The sequence below is a fragment of the Ixodes scapularis genome, unplaced genomic scaffold (assembly GCF_016920785.2).
Source record: "Ixodes scapularis isolate PalLabHiFi unplaced genomic scaffold, ASM1692078v2 PGA_scaffold2__306_contigs__length_199485367, whole genome shotgun sequence".
Lineage (NCBI taxonomy): Eukaryota > Metazoa > Arthropoda > Arachnida > Ixodida > Ixodidae > Ixodes > Ixodes scapularis.
In genome coordinates, this window is record NW_024609857.1 from 1,728,231 (window position 1) to 1,735,678 (window position 7,448).

Consider the following 7,448-nt stretch of genomic DNA (forward strand, 5'->3'; position numbering starts at 1 on the left):
CCCTTGCGCATGCATCGTATCGTTACGGGAGGTATCTGAACGATCTCCGATAAGTTAAAGGGGTCATGAAACGATTTTCCTACTTCTTCCTCCTTAGCTTTAATCCTCAACTCAAATGCGAATTGTGAAATCACGTGGTCGTGACATTCCTTCGGCACCGGTGCGATGACCCCTAGCTTTCACCGTGCTTTTAGAGCGCAGCTCTTAGGCGCCCGTTTCCGGCTTGAGCGGCGTCGCCGTCGGCGTAACCAAGGTCACCCCAAGATCACGTGACCCCCAAGGTCACATGACCTCTCCCAAGGTCAGGTGACCCCCTGATGACTTCACCAGCATCCGCATCGTCGTCGTCATCAGTGATGATGACGTCACTGACATCCGCATCGTCATCATCACTGATGACGTCATCAGTGGCGTCACTGATGTCGTCACCGGCATCCGCATCGTCATCATCACTGATGACGTCATCGACATCGTCATCATCACTGGTGACGTCGTCGGTATCCGCATCGTCATCGTCACTGATGACATCATCGGCACTCATTGTCACGTGACCCCCCCTCCGGTCAGTTAACCCCCCCCCCCCCAGTACCCTTCCCTCCTCCTCCTCAAGAGCTGCGCTCTAATTCGGCGTTACAGGGAGTCGTAAACGGCTTTCACTTTTTTTTTTTTTATGCACACCATAGAACTTGAAGTCATTCCCTAGAAACAATAAGTTCCGTCAGGGCACTCATTGGCCACGAACGCGAATCCAAATATTCGTCGACGGATTGATTGTTGACGAGCGCATACGTCCGAGTGACGCAGTTCTCGTGTCCAATGCGTGAGCTGGGCTCTGCTGACGTCAGTTTGGCGCCGGTGAAGCGCTTTTGGAGCCGCGGATGTATCACAGTGAAAAGGCGGAGAGCTTTCGAAGGAAAGAAGGTACAAAATAGTCCGCTATACTTTCAAATATTCACACCGAAAAGCTGGCTTTTGACTTTCTGCCCTCTTTCTTTTGGCAAGCTAAACGATGTGCGATTAGTAAAATCCCAATTTAAAATCATTCATTCCAACCCAAAATTTGTTTCATGGCCCCTTTAATGATACCCAGAACTCCGTTCTCCGCAAGCCACTTCCCCTTGAGCGTTTTGGGTAATTGGGGGGTTCTCGTTGACTGCTTTTTCCCCTCCGCTAAGCCCTCCGCAACGAAGCAGCCGCTACTGCACCTGCGCGCCCATAGCCTTGACTGTAGAGTTTCGGGTATCGTAGCGGGCTGCTACGATACCCAAGTTAGCGGCAAAAGAAAACGGAATACGATGCTCTGGGTTCGCATCCACCGCCGGGTTCTGACGACACTGTAGCTTGAGCTTGGCGTCTGACGTTGCGTGCAAGCAGTTCAGCCCACAACCATATAGGGGTCCTTATCGTTTCGTGGAATTGTGTTTTGTGGACACACGTTTCGTCGACACAGACGTTTCATGCATCGACACCCGTTACGTCAATTGCACGCTGTAGGGACATTTCTTCACACGTGTATCACTTCACTGGGATTCGCGTTAACCCCCTTCCTGCATTTACGCCTTCACGGCGACAGTCTGCGGCGGCTCATTACTAAGATGTTAAGCCACATGACTGACCCGTATACACGCCGCTTCGCGGCGACAGTCTCGTGCAGCTGATTACACCAAAAAAAGCTAATCTGAGTTGCCGATGAAACAATCTGTCGATGAAACGATTCGTCGGTGAAACGTCGTTCGATGGACTGATTGCCACTGCCGTATAGAGTTGGTCGTGGTTCAGCCAGAAGCGTCTAAAGTGTTGGGGCAACCGGAGGGGATTGCTCTTCGTCTGGGGCACCGCTGAAATAAAAAAGGTCGGGGGTGAGGGTGCAGGTCAGGGTGTCATCTCCGAGGGTTGGGGAAGGTGTCGGTACCTTTTTTTCGTCGAAGCTCGTTTCGTAGACAACGTTTCATGGACACGTTTCGTCGCCTATGTTTCGTAAAATCTCGTTTCGTGGACGGATGCTCCTGCACCATTTCGTCATCATATTTTTTTACTAAGTGGATGGAATTGGATTACTGCACTAAAAGTGCAAGTCATGGGACATTCGCTGCAGTTGATTTGTTTAGTCGATGGAAGACCACACACAGGAAGATGGACGAATGCCACAATGTCGCGCTTTGGCGCTGGTTGATTCCATTGGCTCGAAGCAGCAGCTGCGCTTTAAATTAAGCTGGAACGAAGTATTGGGATTAGGGATGTCGCAAACTGCCCTAGCTTTCAAATTCGAAAGCTTTCAATATTTTTGAACCGAACTCGAAAGATTTCGATATTTTCGACCGTACCGAGGTTTGAAATCGAAAAGTTTGCAAATTTCGAACACTGTGGAGTTTCCAATTTGAAAAGGTAGAAGCTTTCACAGTTTCTAAAAGTTCGGATTCGCATATTTTTTTACTTGAGGTTCGCGAAATTCGATGATTTCGAACTTTCCTAACTTGGAAGTCGGGAGATTCGAAAATGTTGAATTTCTTAAAATCTGAAGTTTGAGGATTTCGAATTTATTTGAATCTGAAGTTCGAAAAGTCTAAGATTTCGAATTTATTTGTATCTGAAGCGAACGTTTCGAATTTTTATAGACAATATTTGAAGATTTTGATTTTTTTTTTTTACATAAAGTTTGAAAATTTTGAAGGTTTCGATTCTCTTTTAAAGCTAAATACGGAAAAAAACTTCGAAGTTTTCAAATTTCGACGTTTATCCGAAGTCCGGTTTTCATGTTCCTCCACAGATTCAGTTTCAAATAACGTTTTCACGCCTCACTGGTTTTCACGAAATCAGGTTTAGAAAATTCAGGTGTGATATTTAGACTATGCGAAGTTCGTCAGGCAAATAAATGAGACGAAGATTGTCCCGGATGTGCTGGAATATTTGCCAGTGCAGAGTGGCGTGTGACCATAGATCAGTAATTGTGACCGCCAGGCTCCAGCCCGGGTGGGGCTTTAACGTGCATCACTCAGTAGTGATCACACGAACGCACTGTTTTACGATATTCGTCCAGTTCTAAGGCAGGGGGTTGAGGCTCAGAAAAACCTTGGAGCGATCTGACAAACTACCTCCCCCCCCCCCCCCCCCCCCTGCACGCTGGTAGTAATCCGATCGAACGCCGCCCGAGTGACGCTGGCATATAGTCAGTTTAGCTTGTAATTGTTATGGAGGTTTATTTTCCCGGACGCTCGTCAACCGCGCTGGTTGGTTGATGTGCTGGCAGATTGATCGCTGACATCGTTTGAATTTCCAGACGACGTTGGCGATGCGAGGAACTAAAAGTTGCGAGATAACATCGCCAAACTGTAGGAAGGGGGCTACTCTAATAAGACGGTGCCAGGGTCTTGTACTCCCGATGAGATCCTTGATTATCATGTCTGCCGCATGCCTGCGTTCAGCCTCTCACCAGCGCGCGCATGTCGAGCTTCACCGCTTTGCACCGAAGTGCTAGGTGGAGCGGATGACATGGGTGAGCACCTGGGTTAGCGCGATAGGCTCAGTATAATTATGCTCAGTACTATTCCAGGTCACCTTTCTTATTTGTTTTGTCTTAATTGTAGCTTATTCTCAAATTAAAAAAAAAAATAATTGCGCCGATATAAATAAATGGTAAAGATTGTTCCTGTGTCGCTGCCGATCGAAATAACAGCGAACTTTGACTTCACTCTGGTTCCAACGCCTCTAAGGAGCAATGTCATTTGTGCAAGTGGAGGTTTGTTCATATCAAAGTCTTGAGTATGGTAGCTTCATAAAACTTGGGGGACCATAATAGACGAGCTGGTTTCTGCAGGCATTTTACGGAACTTGTATATACAGGCTAAATAAACTACTGGCTCTAAAAGTATGAGGGGAGAGAAGCTTTATCCCAACTGAAGTGTTGCGCTCATTCTTCATCCATGTTTTAGCACGCATTGTAAATAGAACCTTCTCCGACTAGAGCCTTATTTCTTAAAACAACTATGTGTGTTACTTTGGCGCCCTATCTATAATTATGACAGACGGTAATAAGGAATATGCTGCAGTATCAAAGATTAACTTATTTAGCGATCCAATCACTTTCATTTTCAAATGATATGCTAACATGTTGGCATCTGCTCCCCCCCCAAAAAAAAAAAAAAAATTAACTGCTCCAAATTAATTTTTTGCCTGCTACAGAACCGGCTACAATAGATCAAATACCGCTTCCATCACTGGATAATAGGGAGTTTTCGTAGATCGTTTTCGCCGTCCCGCAAGGCCCCCCGCAACCCGCTACGATAGCGGGAACTCCACAGTCAAGGCTATCGGCGCGCAGGCGCAGTAGCAACTTCTTCGTTGCGGAACGCTTAGCGGAGGGGGCAAAGCGCTCTACGAAAACTCCCTAATGAAACCTTGAACGTCGCGTATTAGTGGCGAGATGTTTCGGTGGCGCCCTTGTTTGTTTACCTTTCGTGACGTCATTGCCTTCTGAACAACAAGTTCGATGGTGTTTGTAATGGGCATGGTGGAAGCCTGAAATCACAGCGCTCTCAAAGCAACGCTGCCAACACCGTCAAAATTGAGGTTCCTACATTCCTCTTATTTCTGTTGATGAGACATCCTTTGCTGACATCCTAGTTAGCATTCGGCCAATTGTGGTAGGCCGACCGCAACGACTCTTTCGATCGCTCAGGTCGCCAGTACTGCGACAAAAGCAGCACGAGGAGCTGGGGCACCGTCTCGAGCGGCCTTGTGAGCGATGGCAATCAGTTCGTCGAATTCGACAGACTTTGCGACAGTTTGTCGCATTGAAAGGTTTCTGTGTTCAATTCATCGACGCACTTTGCAACGCGTCTCGTCAAAAGCGTCTTTCCGCGCACATCGCCTCGGGTCGCCGGCATCTGGATGGTAGCTTGTCAAACCATGGTGGTTCCAATGAGGCCTGGTGCAAGCTCGGGCCGATATGCTTCCAGCAAACGAAATGAATCCAATAATCCAATTCAATCCGCTTAGTAAAAAAAAGTTTGTTGTCGACGAAACGTCGCAGAAGCATATGTCCACGAAACATCACAGCGACAAAATGTTTGTCCTTGAAAAGTAGTCCAAACCCGTTCGGCTTCCTGGAGGGGCCCCCTTCCCATGAGGCGGTCCGGATTTGCTCATTGATTTACACTGAGACTTTCGTGGTGTTCTGAAAATCACCAGTACTCACTAGAGTCACGATATAACTTACGCTTACATTAGTGGCTCTATAGTAGCTACAATGCCGCCGGGAAACTCCCTTTTTATATTCTCGTCCGAGCGGAGATGCCCTCGCTGAAAGGAAAGCTCGAAACGTTCTTCGAGGAACACGACCAGAAGCAGGTGTGTTGCGCCTCCGTAGTTGTCGGGTTATTATTGTTATTGCACAGACCTATTGGTACCGCAGATCTTTAATGAAAATTATCTAGTGTGACGCCGCTTGGAGCACTCTATTTTGCCACCTTGTATTGGCGCCCGTCGGCAGCTTCGCCGTGTCATTCCGCGAATGAAGATTCTACGAAGAACCGGGTGCGTACCAAGCAACTCCTTCTTTTACCACTGCAAGAGGATATGCCCCGATTCACGAGAGATCGATCACGTATGGTAATTTGCATGGCCGGATTAAAAATATAGGAGCTCTAAACTATTGAGTATCTCCTTTTCGCCACCAACCCCTCCCCTACCTCGCGTTACACTACTGGAATACGCCGTTATTCTAAGGAAAGTGAGAAGATTGCATCGAAAATTAGGGCGTCCGTGCCCCAGACCTTGCAGGTGGCGTGATTAGTGCATGCGACGCAAGCGCAGAGCCGGAGACAGCGCAGAGTGAAGGCCCGTTCACACACTCGCGTTTGACTCCGACCGACTGAGACAAGATCGGTTGCAAGCCTCTTGAAACGGCCTAGGACCGGATGCGCAGCAATGCAGCCGGGCTTAAGAACGTGTCTTGTCTCAAGACCCGCTCACACACTTGCAACCGCGAGTAGGACCGACCGAGACAAGGCCGGTTTTAAGCCTCTTGCAACGGCCTAGGACCGGATGCGTTGCTGCAAAGCAAGTCCCAAGCCGTCGCAAGGGGCTTAAAAACCGGTCTTGTCTCAGCCGGTCCTACTCGGTTGCAAGTGTGTGAACGGGCCTTGAGGGATCAACGTTGTAAGGGATGGACGTCATGGGCGCGCTTCGCTGGTTAGTTTCGGTATTGAAGCCATGTACGATGATGATATTTTTTGCCCCGTAGATCTCACAACGAAATGTTTTCTTTATTATTTTACGTCACGAGTAGACTGTACTGAGGTGGAGCATCATTTTTCCAACTACATTGTGCCCCCAAACAAAAAAAAATTAAGAAAGTCAGTAGAAATATTTTACTGAATTAGCTTACTGATTGACCGATATCACATCCTAGGATCTTCAACTTAGCCCCAGGGCTAAAAGAACCCTAACGCAAATTTGCTTTAAAAAAACTAAATCCTCTAGAGAAACATTGTTTAAATATATAATAATAATAATGTTGTGTGTATGGTTATACAGCCCTCAGTGGACGTCTGGCGTCTCAGCTGTAGATGAGCAATTTAGCCGGCGCAGTACAACTGCTGGCCTGGGGTCTTTAAAGTGCACCATGCAGTAGTGATACACGACCGCACTCCGGTACGATGCTCATCCAGATCGGAACGGGCAGGGGACGGGGATCGAATCCAAGATCCCTGGGTTCTGCAGCGCGAGCTTCAGCTCCACGTGCTCCGAACTGGTGTGCGCTAGCCCACCGATCTCCCACCCTGTTTAATACATGTGTGTATATACGTAACCAAATAAAAATGACCAGCTAGAAGACAAGGCCTGCGCATGACGTCACCGTCAGTGGAACTATCCATTAGTGATGAGGTTGGGGTGGTCTTCTTTATCGGAAGTTCTCAAGCGCGATTCGGGCGTAAAATAATTCGCATAAATAAGTCAGTGAGCAGAGTGGCGCGGAACTTTTCACGAAGGTGGTTTTATGTGGTGTATTTATAGTAGTCAAATTTCCTGAGTGTAGGTTTCTTGGAAAAAAATGCAAAAAGAAAAAGAAAAGTATTTTTTTTTATACGCGGGAGGAAAACAGACGCAAGTCGTCGGGTGCTACTCACGTACGTGGCACCATGTGGTACAAACACTTGAAAGAGATGAACTGAATAAAGCAGATATAGCCGATCTGAGCACGTGTGGTATACGATATTTGAGTAGCGGCGTCAACCCGACGGTTTGCTGTTTTCCTCCCGCGCATAGGAAAGAACAAATTTTCATTTTCTTGCTTTTTTTTTTTTTCAAGAAACCTACGCTCACAAAATCCCACTGTCATCAATGCACCACCTAAGAACGGATCTACGAAAAGTGGCATGGCACTCTGTTCCCTGGCCTATTGATACTTTTTTTTTTTCCGGCCATTTAGTGTATGAGAACAGCTTGTG